This window comes from Leucoraja erinacea, chromosome 15 (genome assembly GCF_028641065.1).
Source record: "Leucoraja erinacea ecotype New England chromosome 15, Leri_hhj_1, whole genome shotgun sequence".
Lineage (NCBI taxonomy): Eukaryota > Metazoa > Chordata > Chondrichthyes > Rajiformes > Rajidae > Leucoraja > Leucoraja erinaceus.
The window spans coordinates 40,112,059-40,134,755 of record NC_073391.1 but is presented as its reverse complement, the minus strand read 5'-3'; the positions used below and the strand labels follow the sequence as shown (position 1 = coordinate 40,134,755).

Sequence of the window (22,697 nt, the reverse complement as noted above, 5' to 3'; positions counted from 1 at the left end):
TGTCGCCTGGACAAGTCAGAGAACCACATAATTGAAGCCCTAGTCAGCCCTCTGAAAAGCTGCTATAGATTCACTTCTAGGCCAAGATGGCATTGGTGCAATAGCTTGTATATCTTATAGGCCAATATGCAATTTTTTATGTATTTTTTGTATCTCCTTATACTGTATGATGTGTTATATGGACCTGTGTCTGAAATAAAGCTTTTTATAATTTTTTTATAATTATTTAACAATTCCAGCAGACATATTTGTTTTGAGTTGACCTTCCCTATTCTTGCACCAGAGTACCTTTTTTTTTGTTCTCCACAATTATTTATCTCAACAAGACTTTATATGCATTTGGAGAGCACTACCGAGTTTGAGCTTGTCACAATCTTTAGGGCTGAAAATGATAACCAATCTTTACAAAATCATATGCGTAACTGAAGAGAATACAAGAAATCCCAAGGGAATCGAACATCCCAAGTGGGGCAAGCTGTTTTAAAATGAAAGATTATAAATGAATACCGATATTCTCACAGAAAACACATCAGTGGATGTACCGGTAGGCGGCGCGACTCTGGTCAGCAGCGGTCACTGCAGCCTGTCCGCGTTTTTATTATTTTATTATTATTTTTTGTCTGTGTTTTTATGTAGTTTTTGTTATTTTATGTTGGGTGTGTGTGTGGGGGGGTGGGGGGTGGGGTGGGAGGGGGGGGAAACTTTTAAATCTCTCCCTGCACTGGAGACCCGACCTTTTCTCGTCGTCGGTCTCAGCAACGAGGAGCGGCCCCAACAGGAAGAAGCCGGGGACTCAGGTGCCGACTCACCTCACCGTCGCCAACCGTGGGGCAAGCGTGTTTTGCTGCTGCGGGTCTGCGGAACCGGGAGAAAGATTATAAACTTCTCCCGCCCGAGTTGCGGGGTTGAAGAGCTCCTGAGCGGATACCGATATGCGGACTCACAGAAAAGCCCGTGGCGACCTCAGTGGCTTTTAATGGCCGCGGACAACAATCGCCATCACCAGCCGCCGGGGCTTTGACCTGGTAGTGATAGGCCAGCATGTGATAAAAAGGAACTGCAGATGCTGGTTTATACCAAATATACACAAAATGTTGGCGTAACTCAGCAGGTCAGGCAGCATCTCAGGAGCAAATGGACATGCAACATTTCTAGTCGGGACCCTTCTTCACACTGCCAGTGCCTGAAGGCAACTTAGAACACACTTGCTCACTATTAAAATAGAGTTGGGAAAGGGCGAGCAGAAATTTAAAAAAATCTAAGCAGCCACAGTATTGCATCACACATGACTCAACATATCACACCGTATTTAGACTGGGTCCCCACCTGAAATGTCACCATCATTTTCCTGCCTGATCCACGGAGTTACTCAAGCACTTCGTGCCTATCTAACGCTTTTGAGAAGCTGATGAGAAAAATAACTAGGAAAAGTTTGCAAACTGCAGTGAAAGAATCCTTTATCACCTCATGCCAACAAAATTATTTTTCTCATAATATGTAACAGCGACTGACTCTGCTGAAATCGGTGCTGAAGGATAAGTCGGTCTGTCGTAGCTCTCTGTAGTCACATATAGGCAAGCCCACACTGCCTCTTTACCTTGTCCAAAGAGCCTAGAAATGATTGATACACACTCATTTTATAAATACTGCATGTGAAATATCTAACTGTCCAAAGATCTAGTTCTCAAAATACAACGCAAAGTTTTTGAGATACAGCACGATACAGCACCGACCAATGATTCCTGCACCATAACACTATGCTACACCAACTAGGGACAATTTTACATTCATACCAAGCCAATTAACCTATGGAGTGTGGGAAGAAACTGAAGATCTTGGAGAAAACCCACACGGTCACGGGGAGAACGTATAAACTCCATACGGACAAGCACCCATAATCAGGATCGAACCCGGGTCTCTGCCGCTGTAAGGCAGTAGCTCTGTCGCTACACCACCGTGCCACCCACTGTGCTATAAATATTATTTAAAATCAACTGTGCAATAAAATGTTACTTTTAAATCAGCTCAATAAAGCTCCATTCCTTGCTCAATATTGCAATGTTATATACTCTGCCACTTGATAAGGACAGGATCAAGCCTGTGTCTGTGGCTTTCTGTGTCCAAATACCTTTTTAATAATCACTGCTGAGGATTGTGCAAGCCATATCGCCAGAGAAGTGAGGCATCAGAGCCAGAAACCAGATCACATGTGGACAACAGTCACGGTGGCACAACCGTAGATTTGCTGCCTTACAGCAAATGCATCGCCGGAGACCCAGGTTCGATCCTGACTACGGGCGCTGCCCGTTTGGAGTTTGTACGTTCTCCCCATGATCTGCGTGGGTTTTCTCCGAGATCTTCGCTTTCCTCCCACACTCCAAAGATGTACAGGTTTGTAGGTTAATTGGCATGGTAAATGTAAAAATTGTCCCTAGTGGGTGTAGGGTAGTGTTAATGTGCGGGGATCGCTGGTCGGTGTGGACCCGGTGGGCCGAAGGGCCTGTTTCCGCGCTGTATCTCTAAGCTAAACCTCCAAGATGAGCAGAAAGGGGTAAAAAGATTCTATTCTGGTTTATCAGCTCCACCTAAAAAGTACAGTTGCAATAAATATTCCTTTTGCCATCTATTATTTCTAAAATATATATTAAATTATTACTGCATTGGAGGCGGTGGTTCACCAGGTGATGGTCTGGAAAGAAAGATACAAAATGCTCGAGTAACTCAGCAGGACATGCAGCATCTCTGGAAGGAATAGCTGACATTTCCGCCTGTCCCGCTGAGCCAGCATTTCTTTTCTATTTTCGGTTTAAACCACAAAGGTTTGGGAAATCTGGGCATGAACAAAGCTATGTAGGGAAGAAGTGCAGATGCTGGCTTAAACCGAAGACAGATACAAAAAGCTGTAGCTCTGCACGTCAGAGAGAAATAGGTGACTTTCCGTCAAGACCCTTCTTTGAACTGAGTGTCAGAAAACGGGGGAATGAGAGATGTAGACGATGGAATTATTTGCCACAGAAGGATGTGGGGGCCAAGTCAGTGGATATATTTAAGGCAGAGATATATTCTTGATTAGTAAGGGTGTCAGATGCTATGGGGAGAATGGGGTAAGGAGGGAGAGATAGATCAGCCATGATTGAATGGCAGAGTAGACTTGATGAGCCAAATGGCCTAATTCTACTATCACTGTGATCTCACTCAGGAGAAATCAATGGAAGATTTGCAAAAAGCAACAATAATCAAGGAAATGTATGGCACCTATCCCAAGGCCAACAATGGCCTATTGTGCGTTCCACATTTCTTGATTATCGTTGCTTTTTTGCATATTTTCCATTCATTTGTCCCAAGTACTATCTATATCTCTGGTTTCCACTTTCCCCTGACCCTCAGTCTGAAAAAGGGTCTCGACCTGAAAGGTCACCCATTACTTTTCTCCAGAGATGCTGCTTGACCCACTGAGTGACTCCAGTTTTTTGTGTCTCTCACAAGTGGAGCCGTAGCAATCCATTGAACTGATTCAGAAAGTAAATTGTTAGAGACTTTCAGAGGAACAAAAATGTTTTTAAGTTTTTTCTATAAAATATGTTTTCCTTATCCACAGTAATAAACAGCCAAACACAGCATTCCCCATATGTACAAGCATTATTCAGATTTATGAATAGAACTCCACATTTAAAATGAGAGAAATCCATGAAAATATCTGGTTAAAACTTCATTTGGTCTCATCACTGGCGTCTTCAAAACATAGAAAATAGAAATTAGGTGCAGGAGTAGGGCATTCGGCCCTTCGAGCCTGCACCGCCATTCAATATGATCATGGCTGATCATCCAACTCAGTATCCCGTACCTGCCTTCTCTCCATACCCCCTGATCCCCTTAGCCACAAGGGCCACATCTAACTCCCTCTTAAATATAGCCAATGAACTGGCCTCAACTACCCTCTGTGGCAGAGAGTTCCAGAGATTCACCACTCTGTGTGTGAAAAAAGTTCTTCTCATCTCGGTTTTAAAGGATTTCCCCCCTTATCCTGAAGCTGTGACCCCTTGTCCTGGACTTCCCCAAACATAGGATATCCTTTGATTTTGAATTTAAACCCCGATAAGCCAGGGCAATAAACTAATTCACAAGATATTTTTTTCCCCATTTATAATCCTCAAAGCGCCACCTGGAGAACAAAAGTCATTAACTTCCTTGTGACAATGCATTCATCATGACTTTTTCCCCCCCCAATAGAAATGTCTTTAAAATAGTCAATTAATGGGCAGTCTTTAATAACCAGTCCACAACCATTAAAATAACACATATTGTCACAGGTAATAATTCAATAATGATCTTTCCTACATGAATTGTAACATCAAATCTTATCAATGAATCTAGCCACACTTTTTTTTTAACCCAAAGTAAAGGGAAATCATGAAAGTTAAACAATATGCCTTGGGGAAAAGTGTAATGTTTAAATATTTAGCAAGGTGGTGATTTTATTTCAATGAGTTAGCCGAGAAAGAAAGCGTCTCCTTTTAATATATTCAGACTAAGGGTTACATTGGCCAGGATTGCCCAGCCAATTATAGAACTTCTAAAGTTACACTGAAAAGGTAAAAGTAAAAAATAAATATGATTGACAGCAAAGGACAAACCAGATATAGTTTAAACCAGGAATAAGTCATGAGCAGAAATAACATGGCCTGCCTGTTCCGAGGCAAGGCAATGCCAATGATTACAGAGCAGCATTCAACTTTAATCTGATATATTTTTTTAAATGAAACAAACGATTTTTGACAATGCTAAATGAAGGGCAGATAATGACTATTGATTATGGTTTGTCAACAGAATTAATTTTGAAAGGACATATTTAATGTAATCCCCCAATAATGTACTTCTGACATAAAATGCTGTTGTTCAAGTAAGATGGGGATATGCAATTAATTGAAAGATACAGCATGGAAACAGGTCCTTCGGCCCACCAAGTCAACCGTCAATCACCTGTTCACATTAGGTATTCCACCTTTGTGTCAACTCGCTACACACAACAGGCCAATTACGGAGGCCAATTATTCTACAGACCTGCATGTCTTTGGGACAAGGGAGGAAAACCGGAGCACCTGGAGAAAACCCATGCAGTCACAGGGAGAACATGCAAACTCCACACAGACAGCACCCATAGTCAGGATCAAACCTGGTCTCTAGCACTGCGAGGCAACAGCTCTGACAGCTGCACCACTGTGCCACCCTCTCTTGACTGCAAAGTAATCTTGACGAATTCCACCATTCTATGTTGGAATTCGGGGCAGCACGGTGGTGCAGCGATAGAGTTGCTACCTTACAGCACCAGAGACCCGTGTTCGATCCCAACTACGGGTGCTGCCTTTACGGAGCTTGTACCTTCTCTCTGTGACTGTGTGGGTTTTCTCCGGGGTGCTCTGGTTTCCTCCCACATTCCAAAGACGTACAGATTTGCAGGTTGATTGGATTTGGTAAAATTGTAATTTGTCCCTAGTATGTGTAGGATAGTGCTAGTGTGCATGATGATCGCTGGTCGGCGCGGACTCGGTGGTCCGAAGGGCCTTTTTCCGCACTGCATCTCTAAACCAAAACTAAACCATTTTTCAATCCAAATACAATTGAATGAACAACCTGTTATCATGCTATTTCATCATGCTCCAGAAAGAGAAACATCGGGACTGCAGTTACATCATCTTACCTGTGATTGTGCTAAAATAGTTCGAATGGAGGAAGACTGAAGCAATTACAAAAAAAAATATCGACTCTTTCACCTTGAAAACAATAATGAAAATCAAATGCCACACAAATGTAAACTTTTGAAACATTATTACTATGCTTTAAAATTAGACAACTTAATACAAGCAACATGCAACAACACAAGCGTCACACGTTGTGATATATTTCATACACGTTTTAACCCAGATTCAGAAAGCATATTGCAACCCTTCACCAGTGTTAGATCTCTTTATAGAACAGTCCTAGTTTAGATCAATCATTTCATTTTCCTATTTTATTTAGAGCTTTGAGGGAGGACACACAAAACCAATGCAGTTGATGCAATTCACTAAAACGCTGCAAACTAATAACTTAGAGTTATTAGAACATTGCAAAAGGCAGCGAATTAGCACATTTAGCGAGATGCAGTTCTATTACTTTCCTAATTTGTCTCAAAAAGATGTAATGGCCTAATTGTGTTTGCTCTCAGCAATTCTAAAACCACTTTTATTGGAAGCAAAGTCTGAAGTCTGGTCCCTACCTGAATCTGACATTTTCTTTACCAAAAGTAAAGGGAAATCATGAAAGTTAAACAGAATGCCTTGGGGAAAGTGCAATGTTTATCTAGTTAGCAAGGTGGTGATTTTATCTCAATGAGCTAGCTGAAAGACAGAAAGATGAGAAAGAAAGCATATCCATGACTAAGACTCTACACAGACTGCACCCAAAGTCAGATTACATTGGCCAAGATTGCTCAGCCAAGACCTAAACGCCACCTAGTGATTCCCTCCTGGGGGCTGCCTGACCCACTGAGTTACTCCAGCACTTTGAGTTTGGCGCAAGATGCCCAGCAACTGCAGTTCCATGCATCTCCCAGATGGTGCACATTATTTTCCACGCTGATAAATTGGAGAAAGTCCTTACAATTACTATCAGGTTTCCTGTTAATCATAAAGCAACGTGAAAGGTATGGCGACGTGCATTCTGTGAAGGGGTTTGATTTATGAGGTCTAGAGAGTCTGAGCTATAGAGAGAGGTTGAGTAAGCTGAGACTCTATTCCTTGGATTGCAGGAGGATGAGGGATAATCTTATAAAGGTATATAAGATCATGAGAGGAATAATAAATGTACAGAATGTCAGGTGAATCGATGACCAGAGGACATAGGTTTAAGGTGAAGTGGAAAAGATTTGATAAGAATTTAAGGGGTAACATTTTGGTATTGGGAGTATGGAACTAGCTGCCAGAGGAGGTAGCTGAGGCAGGGACTATCCCAACATTTAAGAAGCAGTTAGACAGGTACATGGATAGGACAGGTTTGGAGGGTTATGGATCAAATGCGGCCAGATGGTACTACTTTAGCTGGGACGTTGGCCAGTGTGGGCAAGTTGGGCCAAAGAGCCTGTTTCCACTCTGTGATTCATCAACTGAACAACATAGATCTTGTACTTTGCGTGAAGTCATGTGGCACACCATCTATGCACTGAAAACATACTGGTACATTAATTTGCTTGTTGTTTTGTTAACTTCCATTACATTACAACTATTGATTCCAAGTAAATGCAGAGTTTGATAAATTTCCTGTGATGGCCTCAAAAAGCAAAAATCACAAAAACTATTAGGAGGCATTCTACCGGTTCACAGTTTTTTTCCTTTTATAAATAGGTATTGTTGACTATTCATACCCACAACAATGAGCAGGTAAGTCATCCCCAACAGTACAGCAAAATGAGAGAAAATGAATTAGAAGCCTACTTTGCACAGTGCCTAATTTTGTTTTTTGTTTTCCCATTGAATTTTGAAGAACTATCAAAGTGCAAAACAATTTTCATACATTTACCTTTGTTTGATTGCCTCTCTTCAAATTTGATCTACAATCAGATTTCACAGTCACGTCCACTATTGCAAATGGTCAAAAGATTGTTGAAAACACGTGCTAATTGCTTAAGATAATCGATCTTCTAAAATCTAGCGTTGACAAAAATACTGGAGAAACTCAGCAGGTAAGGCAGCATCTATGGAGCGAAGGAAATAGGCGACATTTCGGGTCGAGACCCTTCGTCAGACTAAAATTTAGAATCTAGCAGTCAGACAAATCTGCGATGGACCTTTTAGGCACAATTTATCAGCCACACCCAGTAGAAATACAAAAAATAAAAAGCAGGCTTTTAGTTTTGCCCAATCTCCTGTGAAAGTTATTAACTAATATCACTTACAGTCGTGCCCAAATTGTAAATGTATAATTTTATGAAGATACAAGTTCATAAGTTATAAGAGCAGAATGAGGCCATTTCGATCATCAAGTCTACTCCACCATTCAATTATGTCTGGTCTATCTTTTCCTCTCAACTCCATTCTCCTGCCTTTTCCCCATAACCCGACAGCCATTCTAAACAAGAATCGGTCAATCTCCGCCTTAAAAATATCCATTGACTTGGCCTGCACAGCCACATGTGGCAATGAATTCCACGGATTCAACACCGTCTGACTAAAGAAATTCCTTCTCATCTCCTTTCTGAAGGTACATCCTTTTATTCTGAGGCCTCTGGTCCTAGACTTTCCTATTAGTGGAAATATTTTCTCCACATCCAATTTTGAGCATTGAGATTCCAGCATCTGCAGTTCCCATTGAGATACTCCAGCACTTGGTGTTTTTTGCTCAAGATTCCAGCATCTGCAGTTCCTTGTTCCTCCATTTACTGCTCCACTGCAAAGTCTTAGAAACATAGAAAATAGGTGCAGGAGTAGGCCATTCGGCCCATCGAGCCCGCACCACCATTCGATATGTTCATGGCTGATCATCCAACTCAGTATCCCATCCCTGCCTTCTCTCCATACCCCCTGATCCCTTTAGCCACAAGGGCCACATCTAACTCCCTCTTAAATAAAGCCAATGAACTGGCCTCAACTACCTTCTGTGGCAGAGAATTCCACAGATTCACCACTCTCTGTGTAAAAAATGATTTTCTCATCTCGGTCCTAAAAGACTTCCCCCTTGTCCTTAAACTGTGACCCCCTAGTTCTGGACTTCCCCAACATCTTCCTGCATCTAGCCTGTCCAACCCCTTAAGAATTTTGTAAGTTTCTATAAGATCCCTCCTCAATCTTCTGAATTGAGGGGGAATCAAAGACATAAGTTAGGTCTTTATGAATAAGTTAGGTCTTTATTCTCTGGAGTGCAGAAGGTTAAGGGGGGACCTGATAGAGGTCTTTAAAATGATGAGAGGGATAGACAGAGTTGATGTGGACAAGCTTTTCTCTTTGAGAATAGGGAAGATTCAAACAAGAGGACATGATTTCAGAATTAAGGGACAGAAGTTTAGGGGTAATATGAGGGGGAACTTCTTTACACAGAGAGTGGTGGCGGTGTGGAATGAGCTCCCAGTGGAAGTGGTGGAGGCAGGTTCATTGGTATCATTTAAAAATAAATTGGATAGGCATACGGATGAGAAGGGAATGGAGGGTTATGGTACGAGTGCAGGCAGGTGGGACTAAGGGGAAAAACATTTGTTCGGCATGGACTTGTAGGGCCGAGATGGCCTGTTTCCGTGCTGTAATTGTTATATGGTTATATGGTTATATGGTTATTCTCATCCTCTCTCCAACAGGTGTTCTGTAAGACGTTCTCCCTATCTTCTTCTTCTTCTTCCGTGTGGCATGCACAGCCTAAAGTTGTTGGACAACTTGTTCTATTTGATCTTCCGTTTGTGCATGTCGAGTTGATAGCATTAGTCGAAACAGGGCGGACCACGTGAAGGTTGCAATCTTCCACCCCTCCCCAACTATAATTCATACTCTCATTCTCCCCCATACCCACACTATAATCAGTCTGAAAAAGCATCCTGAACAGAAACTTCACTTATGTACTTCCACAGATGCTGTCTGACCGTCTGAGTTTAGTTTCGTCTTGTTTAGGGATACAGAGCGGAAACAGGCCCTTCGGCCCACTGAGTTCACGCCGACCATCGATTCCCGCACATGAACACTATTCTACACACATTAGGGCAATTTACAATTTTTGCCAAGCCAATTAGCCGACAATCTTTGGAATGTGGGAGGAAACCAGAGAAAACCAATGCAGGTCACGGGGAGAACGTATAAACTCCGTACAGACAGAACCCGAGGTCAGGATCGAACCCGGGTCTCTGGCGCTGCAAGGCAGCAACTTTACCGCTGCGCCACCACGCAGCCCCTAGTTACTCCAACACTCTGTTTTGCGCAAGATTCCAGCACCTGCAGTTAGTTCTAAGTCTCTCTATTTTTTGCCATTACCTCGTTTTAATTTTAATTTGGACATTGCAAATTACCAGAGAACAAACGGTGAGCAGCATGAGCAAAGTGATTGATTCAGTTGGCTGTTCTTATCATTCATAGGTAGATGATGATGAAAAATAAATTTACGTGCCATCCAAGTAACAGCAGGAAATGTGCTCGAGGTGGAATAATTTTGGATGTCATCCAACCAACTACATGAGTTCTGGGCACATTTATAAGTTAGTTAACAATAAACTGAAGGGTTGAATTAATCAATCACGACCACAGGAAATGTTTCTAAAAAAGTGCAGTCTACGCGAGTAGCAGCACATCATACCCATCACATGTGTCTGTAGATAAATAGGAATTAACTGCAAAATCATGAGTGATAAATAACATTAAGATTCTACCACCTACTACAATTTATGTACATTTCTCATAAGATATATCTCACGAGAGCTCCTGCATTTTTGGAGAGGGTTGTTTTTTTAATTGCATGTTCATTAACACTTTGCAGCCCGCAAAATAAATCAAAACTTAACACAACACACAAAGGAGTCAAAGAGTGTGGAAAGAGGCCCTTTGGCCCAACTTGTCCACATCGGCCAACATGTCCCATCTACACGAGTCCCACCTGCCTGCATTTGGTCCATATCCCTCTAAACCTGGCCTATCCAAATGTATCCATCTAATTGTTTCTTAAATATTGGGATAGTCCCTGCCTCAACTACCTCTGCCCTTTGTGTGAAAAGGTTACCCCTCAGATTCCTATTAAATCTTTCCCCCTCACTGTAAACCTATGTCCCCTGGTCCTCGATTCCCCTACCTTGGACGAGGGACTCTGTGCATCTACCCAATCTATTCCTCTCATGATTTTATACAATCGATAAAATCTTCCTCGAAGGCAATGTTTGCAATTTGTAATTGTTTATGCATTTGGTTTGTTAACTGCGCATGCAAATTAATTAATAAATTAACTGTCCATAAATTACCTATTTATCTATATATGTGTAGATATATTGATATATACACACATTGAACTTTTTATTTCTTGTTCATTATATTGTTCAGTGTACCATGTTTACATATTCTGTTGTGTTGCTGCAAGGAACTGCTGATGCTGGTTTACATTGTAGACACAAAATGCTGGAGTAACTGAGTGGGCAGGCAGCATCTTCAGACTGAGAGTCAGGGGAGAGGGAGACACAAGAGATAAGGAAGGGCGAGGTGTGAAAACAAGACATCAAAAGAGATCCAGGTAGCAGACAAAATATGTAGGAAGGAATTGCTGATGCTGGTTTACACCAAAGATAACCACAAAACGCTGAAGTAACTCAGCAGGCCAAGGCAGCATCACTGGAGAGAAGGCACGGGTGACCATTCTTTGGAGAGAAGGGATGGGTGACTCATTTCTTCTCTCCAGAGATTCTGCCCGTCCTGCAAAGATCACAGACTAAACGTGTAGGAACTAACTGGAAATGGGAAGAAACAATGGAGACCCAGAATTGGGGGGTGGAGGGGGGGGGGGGGCAGGGGGGGGGGGGGGGGGGTAGAACTGCTGTGGAAAGGGGGGGAGAACAAAGGTAGAACCAGTGTACTTTGTACCTTTACCGGGGGTATACAAGCAAATAATTTCACTGTGACAATAGAGCATTATTCCATTCCACGCCAAATATGCAAGTGTTGGTGACACATGACAATAAAACACTCTTGAACCTTGCTGGTTTGCAGAACTACTTACCTACCGCATGCATGTGTGTCAGGTGCAAGACTGGGGCTCTCGGCCGATGGTTCGCCGGGGCTTTGCAGCCGCGCGTGGGGTGGGGGGGGGGAGCGACCCAGGTGAGCGCTCGCTCTGGGCAGGTGTCTCCCCCGCCAGGTGCGTCACGCAGCAGAGCCGGGCCACCTGCTGCACCACCTCATCCTTGGCGCAAACCCCTCCCTCCCTCCCTATTTACAAACAGCGCCAGCTTTAACCAAGATGCGGCCCCTATTAAGTTGCAAAATAACGCCACGCGCTCTATTTCTATTTGAAGATTAAATTCGCTTTGCACGCCATTTACCTCAGACGCGAGCAGATGTTGACTTACTAGCTCCCGAGTGGCGAAATCAAACACGCCGCATCATTAATTACGAGTACATGTACCTGGCGAATTATAATTTCCAAGTGCATTACACGATTAGCGTTTGTGATTAGCAAATTAAATGCAGCCAGGCGTGTTCGCTGCACCGCTTCATTCGGCGGCGTTGCAGGTGTGTGTGAGTTGGCTTCCCCTTGTCCCCAGAGGGGGCACCGGGTCTCTGTGTTTTGCCGCCTACCTGGCCGCTCCTTTAACCAAGTCCCAACCAAGCCGGCGCCGCCCACCCTGGATTGCCGCTCCACCAACTCTACTACACACACACACACTGACTAAGCAAATACCTTGGGGACCACAACATTTTTAAAAAAAGTTCTGTGCACCGTATGAGGCTCCTCCATACACACAACCTCACCTTGCACGGGATGCAAAATGTCAATTTCTAAAACTTAATCGCCGAAATTGAAGAACCCACACAATTAGGGAGAAAGCATTTGGGTTGGGACCCCCGACGCGCAGTCGGCGCAGCTATATCTCTCCCATATACGACATCCTAAATCAACACCAATTTTCCATCGAAACAAGTACCTTGACATTCGCCTTGTTTCTTTAAAAAAAAAAAAAAAAAAAATCCCCCCCCCAAAAAATAATATTGGGAAAATAAATGTTAGATTACAACTAATTGTTGCCTTGCATCCGAGCTCTAGTTGATTGGAAGTTGACTGCGCCGGCCGGCCGCTTACCTTGGAAGCGGCATTCCCACGATCACCAAAATTCTTTATCTTCCACGAAAACACTTTCCTTTTCCAGGTGAAATGCAGCGAAGGAAAAGTGGAGACGAGGGGAAAATGTTTCACCCAGAGACGTTCTTCATTCAACCTGCTTGCTGCCAGCGTGCAAGCAACATTTTTTTTTTCTTTTTGCAAGGAGCGCTCGCCGAGATGTGACGCCGGGGGTACTTGTCCACTGCGATTCACTTTTTTTTTCTCCTGTTAAATACCTCTTGCAATCCTTCACCGAAGGCAGGGGAGGGAGAGGGGATCTTTCAAAAAAAAGTTTGTAAAAGAGAGACGTTTATGCAACCAGAAGTCGTGCACTCCCAATTCTGTATCTGCTTCTGCGACCGCTTTTCACGTCTTGCATCTCGGAGAAGCGGGAGGATAAGCTTAGTGACTGAGTATGTGTTAGTAGGAGGTATGTTAGCATTCCCGACAGGTGACCGACCGGCACAGAGTCTGATGCAACAGCGTCTTGTTAATTTGAGCCCTTTTGCAAAAAAATAAAAAATAATATAACAACGCGCGGATAAACAGAGCCTCTGCCGTTCAACGCGGGAGCGCTGCAGCTCTGAGCAGCGGTGGAAGCCCGGCCGTTCGGGATGCGCTGCAACACTTGCATCGATAACGGGAGACCCGTTCACAGCCGACGTGCCGCAATTCCAGCCATCAAGTCTTGTGAAATTGCGCCACGCTCTGCTCAGCAGTTGCCGTTCACTCTTGAATGTCGGCGATTTTTGCAAAACCCAGTTTTGGTGTGCGAGGCGTTTGGCCAGCGCGACGGGTAAAATGACGCACGGGCGTCTGCCCGCGTTTCAAGATGTTAATTAAATGCACAGAATATTCATCATCGATTCACCGGTGTATTCCCCGAAGATGCAGTTTTCGAGCAGCGGGATGTCTTGCAGATCGACAAAAAGGTGCAGCTGATGCCGTTTAACTTATTTGTGTTATTACAGTGGTCTCAATGCAGTATTAATTCACCTCCTCTAACGTTACAAAATGCGTTGCGATCTTACTTCAGAAATTTAAAGCGGCATCTGCCTGTGTATCTCTTTTTAGAAAGAGGTTCATGTAACTTTAGCAGCGACTACGTTTCTCTGTGAGCTTGCTGGTAAAACCCTGAATTAAACCTCTGCTTAAGCAGTTGCCGGTGTAAACATTGCATGCCGTATATTACACGGTTTCTCAGGGTGATTGCCTACTCCCACGAACACCAAAATTCTTTATCTTCCACGAAAATACTTTTCTTTTCCGGGTGAAATGCAGCGAAGGAAAAGTGGAGACGAGGGGAAAATGTTTCACCCAGAGACGTTCTTCATTCAACCTGCTTGCTGCCAGGTGGAAACTACAATTAATTTGGAATTACATTTTATATCATAAAAGAACTTGATTTAGAATTAAATGTACATACAAAAACTTAAAACAAAAAATATGCATTTTCAGTGTCTGTACACTCGGTCTTACTCAATGTGTTGTTAGCACCTGGTTTTACGCACAACCCCCTTGCCATTCATGTACCCTATTGGGGTGATATCCCAATTACACTGGACTCTGTCCGTCAATGTCCAGCAGCAGAAGGTCCCTAGAACAGGGTTGGGGAACCATCTAGGCTATTAAGTGCGGCCTTTTGAATGAATCCAAGTTTTGCAGAACTAATGGTTTGATTTTTATTAATATATTTTTGTTCGTATTTTATTATTTTAATTTTAATCTTAAAATGAACGTATTTAAAAACCAAAGAGTAAAAGAAGATTCAACAAAATAATCCTCACCAACTGCCGAGCACAATGAAAAAATTAGTAATAATGTACATCTTGAAATATATCTGATTGAAGTTTCTTGAATGCGGCCTTATTAGATACAGCTAACTTAACGTGGCATTCCAACATGAAAAGGTTCCCCACAACTGCCCTAGACTGTGGTCCTCCATCACAGCCTTGGTGTTCACTGCACCAGGCTTCAGTGCCTCCATCAATACGTACTTCTGCAGTCTGGAATAGATTGATTGGCAATACTTCCTCATGGATATATCAGACACTGTGCTGGAAGACCAACAAGTTCCAGGCAGACCAAACAGCGTTTTTGAAGCTCTTCCAATGGCCAAACACTTTTCACCCGAGTGTGCTGATTTTTGAACTGTTTTTCTTCACAGTGGGACAGTGTTTGTGTTGCGTTCCTCCCAGAGAAGATGCAGGGTTTTTTTTTGCAGAAACACGTGCCAACAATTAGTATATTAAACTGGCAGTCTTGTCAGTGTTTTTTAACACACTCGAAGTGGAAACTCAATATTAATTGATCAAAGCAGTAGCAAGATAGGATAGGAAGGCTGTTAGAATCAATTGGATTAGTTGAAATGCGGGATGGATTCTGCAATAACAGAGCAAAACAGTTAGAAGGCAGAGAGATGAATAGAAATAAACCACAGATGTTTGTTTAAGCTGATAGACTAAAAAATGCTGGAGAGTCAAGTCAAGTCACTTTTATTTCTATAGCACATTTAAAAAACAACTCTTGTTGACCAAAGTACTTTACATTAGTGGAGGTACTAACGTTATACAACAGTGGTTCATAGATTAAGTACATACATAAATATATCCATATAGTCCTCCTTCAGAGGATGTTAAGAAAGGCTTGAGAGTAAAGATGAGTTTTAAGTCCCGACAGGGAAGATTGCCTAATGCCAGTGTAAAGGGAGTTGCAGTAATCGAGGCGGGAGGAGATAAATGTGTGGATGATCTTTTCGAGGTCGTCAAAAGCTGGAAGAAGCTAGCTTTTACCACGGCATTGACTGGTTTGTCAAATTTCAACACTGAGTCAAATATCACGCCAAGGTTTTTGACGTGCGGTTTGAGTAATGGGGTAAGGCTTCCAAGGCTGCCTGCTGTCGTTTTGATTGAGTCCGAGGGGCCGAGAAGGATGACCTCAAACTTACTCTCATTTAGTTGGAGGAAGTTCTGGGCCATCCAACACTTTATATCCTCGAGGCAGTGGATAAGGTTAAGTAGATTTGATTGGTTGTTGGGCTTCAGAAGGAGATAGAGTTGTGTATCGTCTGCATAGCAATGGAAGGAGATGCCGTGCCTTTGAATGACTTGGCCTCAGGGAAGCATATTCAGGAGTAACTCAGTGGGTCAGACAGCATCCCTGGTGAAAAGGAACAGGTGACATTTCGGGTTGAGACTCTTCAAACAGAGAGTCAGGAGAAAGGGAAATGAGATGTAGAACAAATGAATTACAATCACAATAATACTTTATTAGCCAAGTATGTTTTGCAACATACGAGGAATTTCATTTGCCAAGTCAGACATACAAATAAAAGCAACAGAACACAGAAAATACATTTTAACATAAACATCCACCACAGTACCTCCTCCATATTCCTCACTGTGATAAAAGGCGTAAAAAAGTTCAAATCTCTTCCCTTAGTTCTCCCACGGTCGGGGGCCTCGAGCCCTCCGTTGACAGGACGATCTTGACTCCCGTACCCTGCAACGTTTGCCGAGGGACTTCGACATCGGGGGATGTCAGCTCCCCCGTGCCGGACGATCAGACTAGTTGGGGCTAGTTGAGCCTCTGCGTCGTTGGAGCTTCCCGACTAGCCTCTCCCGAGACTGCGAGCTCTTGGTGCAAAGTCCGCAGGCCGCGCTCGGAGCGAACCTAGGCAAGGGATTGGCTCTGATGCTAGTCCAAGCATCGCGGTGGGGCTCAAGTCAGTCTGAGGAGGCCTCCAGCTCCATCGATGGTAGGCTGCAGAGCGACCGGAGAATGCGATCCAAAAATTAATCGCATCTCCAGCAAGGTAAGAAACTGAAAAAAAAGTTTCCCCCACACCTCTCCCGCTCCCCTCACATAAAACAAACCAGAGAACATTTACATAGACTTTTAACACACACTTAATATTAAAAATAGACATAAAAACACGCAGACTGTTGTAATTGTTGTAAATCTTTATTGTCATTTCCTGAGTATTCGCATACCCAGAGGAAACAAAAAAACATTGCTCAACCAGTGTCCATTCAGTTTGCATTAAAAAATAAATAGGAATTAAAATTTAAAAATACATGTCATGAACAAATTTAACACTCTACTAAACATTCAACAGCCGTTCCGACTGGCAGCAGCACAACAGTGGCTCTGCTGCAGTGTGGGGGTTTGTGCGCGATACTTGGCAGGGGGCAAAGTCCATTTAACAGTCTTATAGCCTGTGGGAAGAAGCTGAGGAGCATCCTGCTGGTTTTGCAGCTAATGCTCCTGTACCTCTTCCCAGATGGGAGGATGGAGAAAATGTCATGCGATGGGTGGTAAGGGTCTTTGATGATGGAGATGGCTCTGTTGATACATCTCTTCTTGTATATGTCCAGCAGGAAGGGGAGTGGAGCACCAATAATCCTGCTTGCGGTCTTCACTATCCTGTCCAGTTGGTGCCGTTCGTACGCCTTGCAGCTCCCGAACCAGGAAGTGATGCCGTATGTCAGTGTGCTCTCGACAGTCCCCCTATAAAAAGTCCGTAGGTGTGTGGTGGGAAGGCCTGCTTTACATAGTCTTCGGAGAGGGTGAAGTCGCTGCTGGGCTCTCTTGACCAGAGCTGTGGTGTTGGCCGTGGACGTCAGGTCATCAGACAGATGTAGTCCTAAGAACTTCATGCTGCTGACCCTTTCCACATCAGCTCCGTCGATGTGCAGAGGTGTATGGTGTTGTTTCCCCGCCCTCCTGAAGTCAACCACCATCTCCTTAGTTTTTCCCACGTTAAGAATGAGGTTGTGGGATTTGCACCAACCTGTGAGCAGCTCCACCTCCATCCTGTACAGACTGTTGACGGAGCTGCCAATTGTGCGGCGCCCCTAGTGAATGAAAGATGCAAAAATGCAATGATGATAAAGGAAACAGGGCATTGTTAGCTGTGAGCTAGTTGAAAATGAGTTACAGACAATGAGACTCAACAAGACAAATTTGAAACTAGTACAATGACTTGGGTGGGGGAGGGATGGGGAGAGAGAAGGGGATGAAAGGGTTACTGGAAGTAAGAGAGAATTTGTTTTTGCAACTAATTAGATTGATTAAAGGGTGGCAGTGTTTAAAGGGTGGTAGAAGAATCAAATTTTAACCTCATCCTGTTGATTGCACAGAAATGTACAGATCATTTTAAGATGAACCGAGAGATTCCGAGAGGCTTTTGTTCAGCTTTTTTTTTCATATCGGAATATATTTCATTTTTAGTCCATGGCCATCAGGTGTGAAAGTTTAGTTTAGTTCAGAGATACAGCATGGAAACAGACCCTTAGGCCCACCTAGTCCGCATCAACCAGCAATCTCCGCACATTAGCACTATCCTACACACACTAGGGACAATTTTACATTTACATCAAGCCAATTAACCTACAAACCTGTAACTCTTTGAAGTGTGGGAGAAAACCAAAGATCTTTGTTCAGCTTTTTTTTTCATATCGGACACAGGGAGAACGTACAAATTCTGTACAGACAGCACCCGTAGTCACGAGCGAACCAGGCTCTGGCGCTGTAAGGCTACTAGTAACTCCACCACTATGCCACCGTGCCGTTTCTGCGAGATTTACGAGAGTGATCCCAGGAATATGTGGATAAGCATATGATGAGCGTTTGAGAGCACTGGGCCTCTGCTCGCTGGAGTTTAGGATGAGAGAGGACCTCAATGAAACTTACTGAATAGTGAAAGGCTTGGATAGAGTGGATGTGGAGAGAATGTTTCCACTTGTGGGAAAGTCTAGGACCAGAGGTCATGGGCTCAGTATTAAAGGATGTACCTTTTGGAGGAAATTAGGAGCAATTTCTTTAGTCGGAGGGTGGTAAATCCAGAATTCATTGCCGCAGAATGCTGTGGAGGCCAAGTCAATTAATATTTTTAAGGCAGAGATAGAAAGATCCTTGATTAGTACAGGGTGTCAGGGGAGATGGCAGGAGAATGGGGTTAGAAAGGAGAGATAGATCAGCCACACTTGAATGGCGGAGAACACGTAGGTCCGAGTGGCCTATTTCTGCTCCGATCACTTATGAACGAGGCAGGGCCTCTGCTCGCTTAAGAGAAGGATCTCTAATCCGCTGAGTGACTCCAGCTTTTTGAGTCTATAAACAATCAAAACATATTGGTTGAAATTTTCTTTAGGGCAATGACAGTGAAGGGAATACCCACCCGTTATTTAACCTGTCCTGATTTTAACTCCAATGGCAATTATTTGAGATTTATAGTGGACGATCTGGCGTCTCACTTTATCACACAGACAGTAAACGTGAACAGCAACCCGATGCAATTGACTTTTCAGAATGCATTTCTCAGAAGTTGATAAGCAGTGTGGGACTTCTGGAGGAATCAAATCCGCTTGGTAAAGTATCAAAGTCTTTCGTAGCAAAACAAAAATCTATCCACGCCATTTGGGCCCTCACTGCAAGAATTAAAGTCCACTGAAGTTTTATTTAGCCTCAGGATATCTGAAGCCAGCGCTATCAATCGCCTCTGATCGAACCGTAGATGCTGGGAAATTTGCTTGGAATGTAAGGCAATTTGCCATCTGTCATCTAAGTCCCTACGACTGTGACTGTAACCCTATATAATTTATGACATAAAGAGACTTGCATTGATGGAACACCTTTTCAGCTTGTCCCAAAGCACTTTACAATCAAGGACTACTTCGGAAACATAGTCATTATTGAAAGGTAGGAAACGTACAGTCAAATTATACCTTTACCAGTTGACAAATATCATTTCGTTCAGCATGATCTGAACTTCAGACTCTAAACGAAGCATTGACTCATATACCTTGAAAAAATTTAGTACAAGTTAACCTACTCTGTTCCAGTTTCATGCAGACTTATCGTCACCGTATGAACCATGCTCTTGCATTATTAAATTATCACCATATATATATCTTAAAATATATTTAAGGTGAAGGGGGAAAGATTTTACGGGTGTCTGGGGTTATGGGGTGAAGGCAGGAGAATGGGGTTAAGAGGGAAAGATAGATCAGCCAGGATTGAATGGCGGAGTGAACGAAGGGCCGAATGGCCTGTTTCTGCTCCTTTCACTTATGAACATATTGGAATCTGAGGAGTAACTTTTTCATGCAACGGGAGGTGGATGTATAGGTCAAGCTGCTAGAGGAGGCATTTGAGGCAGGGACTATCCCACAGGGACTCTAGATTAACAAGACTAAGTGGGACCCGTTGGGTCCTAGTCACACGGGAGGCCTGGTCCCCCAACGCAACCTGTTCCCAATGCAATTTTCCACCAGGGGAAGGGTGGTGTGTGAGGGGAGGGGGTGGTGTGGGGGGGGGGGGGGGGGGGGGGGGATGGTGTGTAGGGAGGGGTGTTGGGGGATGTGGGGTGTGGGGGGGGTGGGGTGGTGTTGGAGGGGTGTGGTGGTGTGGGAGTGGGGGGAAGTGGAGGGGGAGGGGTAAAGGTGGTGTGTGGGGAGGTGGGAATATGGGTTGCGGGTGTGTTGGGGGGCGGTGAGGGGGACTCCACCCAGCGGCCACCGGCCACGGCAAGTGGGTTTTTACATACAAAAGAAAACGCCTCTGAAGCAAAATTTACAGCCAGATTGATCACTTCTGAAACTTTTTAGATGCCAAAGGAATCAAGAAAAAACACAAATAATGCCTTAGTTGATGAAATGCAGTGAGCAAACGGCCAATGTTCGCCAAGCACTCTGGCTGTTGTTGTCCCTTCAGCTCTCGCTTCTATGTACCGTAATATCTCCTCACTTTTGGAATTCTGAAGTAGGCTAAATGTCTCTCACACTTATCCTGATTTCCATAATTATTTACAGCGCAAAGATTGACAATTTTAACGGGCCCGCTACGTTGGAAACAATGGTAAGTGCTTACCTGCAGTTCATCGCATGTACTCCATTTGGCGTAGCGTAGCAACAGTACGGGTCATGGGTTGTGACCTGACTGCCGTGAAACCTCCCTATAGATAGAAGATAGATAGATAGAAGATAGATAGAAGATAGATAGATAGATTATACAGGAGCATGAAGAGGACAGGTTAAGAGGGATACGGCCCAAGCGCAAGCAAGTGGGACTAGTGTAGGTGGGATATGTTTGTCGGTGTGGGCAGGTTGGGCCGAAGGGCCTGTTGACACACTGTATGACTCTATGACCAAAAAACTGCTAGAGAGGCCGTGGCTAAAAATAAAAAAAATCCCATCCTATTGACGCAACGGGCAGAGATAGTCTACAGATCAGATAAAAGCTCTACCCCATCCAGTCAGAAATACTGTTGGGGAATCAAACATCTAACAGGGGGACGAGGGGGAGGAACTCTGAGAACTTTCCCAACTTTAACAACAGGAGGGCCCAGCACAAAACATAACGTTGAATCAACTAGAACAATGCTTTCAGCTGGAAGGATCCAATGGATAATTCATCTCATTTTCCATCCGCATCAGAACAGAGGCCAATCTTCAGCTAGTCCATTCACTCCGCGTTACAAGGTATTACTCAGAAGCCGAGAAGATCACTGCAAGAGTTCCGCAATGCCCAATTCTCTTCATCAACATCATTAATGACCTTCCTCTCATCATCAAGTCAGGAGTGTGTATACTTTTTGACGATTGCCTAATGTTCTGTTTCATTGAAAATGACGCAGGCCATCCCAGCCTTCAGAAAGACCAAAATAACATTCAGACACGAGCTGTTTAAGAAAGAACTGAAGATGCTGGAAAAAATCGAAAGTAGATAAAAATGCTGGAGAAACTCAGCGGGTGAGGCAGCATCTATGGAGCGAAGGAAAGGGAAACTCAGCGGGTGAGTCGGCATCTATGGAACTCCATAGATGCTGCCTCACCCTCTGAGTTTCTCCAGCATTTTTATCTACTTTAGACATGAGCTGGTGAGCAGCCGGCAACATTTGCGGCACTGATGTAATGACCAGGTAACAGTCATTCATTCATTCATCATCGCAGAAAACATTAGCGACGCAGTGGTGCTGGTTTCCAATGGGAACGGTGACGGACGCACCACACATCTCTGTCCTCCAGTTTCCGTGGACTTCTGCCGCTGGAAGTATAGGATGCTGGTGTGTGTGTGGGCGCTTTATCATCATTCCTTACAATGCCATGTATGACAGAGATTACAACTTCTACTGAAGTGTGGATGGCCGTTAGAAGCTCATCCGCCCTTTGACAGGTCTTGTATTTGGTCCTGCTGGGGGTCCACAGCCCCCTGCTCATCTGGCAAACCAGGTGGGGGAGACGGTTTAGTCGTCGACTATCCGACCATGGAGCAGGTAACGAGCCTCTGCCACGGGAGAATCTAACTAGGTAAGTGACATTCTACAGCATTACTATTGCCGAGCCCCCTCACCATCAACAAACTAGGGTCGACCTTGACAAAAAAACTCATTGATGATACAAGTAATGGTAGATGCTAGTAATTGTGGTTACATGTAACTGCAGATGCTAGAGTCTTGCGTAGAATACAAAATGCTGGAGTAACTCAGTGGGTTGTGCAACAACTCTGGAATGGACTATTCATTTGAATACTCTGTGTATAAGAGTAAGTCACAGGCTGTGTATCCTGCAGTATGTGACTACCTTTCTGATACCCCATAACAATGTCACCATCTACAATGTACAAAATGGGAGAGTGATAGAAAATTCTCCCCTTGCCTGCAACAATACAAAGCTCAGCAACATCCAGGATGAAGCAGCCTCTTATTTGTAACCATGCATCACCCTAAATACTGTCCATACTCTCCACCATGAGACACTGTGTTGTGTACCATTACCTTGCTCTGCATTTATCCATCTGCATCCTTTTGTAAGTTCGCCCTGAGACTGTGTGGGTTTTCTCCGGGTGCTCCGGGTTCCTCCCACACTCCAAAAACGTACAAGTTT

At 43.8% G+C, this 22,697-nt stretch overlaps 1 protein-coding gene across 1 annotated transcript in view; it reads right to left on the bottom strand.

Annotated features, from left to right (window-relative positions):
* The window catches only part of pcdh15b (protocadherin-related 15b), a 1,024,406-nt gene extending 1,010,089 nt beyond the window's left edge, over nucleotides 1-14,317 (bottom strand). The window contains 1 exon segment of the mRNA XM_055647246.1: nucleotides 12,790-14,317. The gene's annotated coding sequence lies outside the window, so the exon portion shown is untranslated.
* Between the last annotated feature and the right edge of the window lie 8,380 nt (nucleotides 14,318-22,697).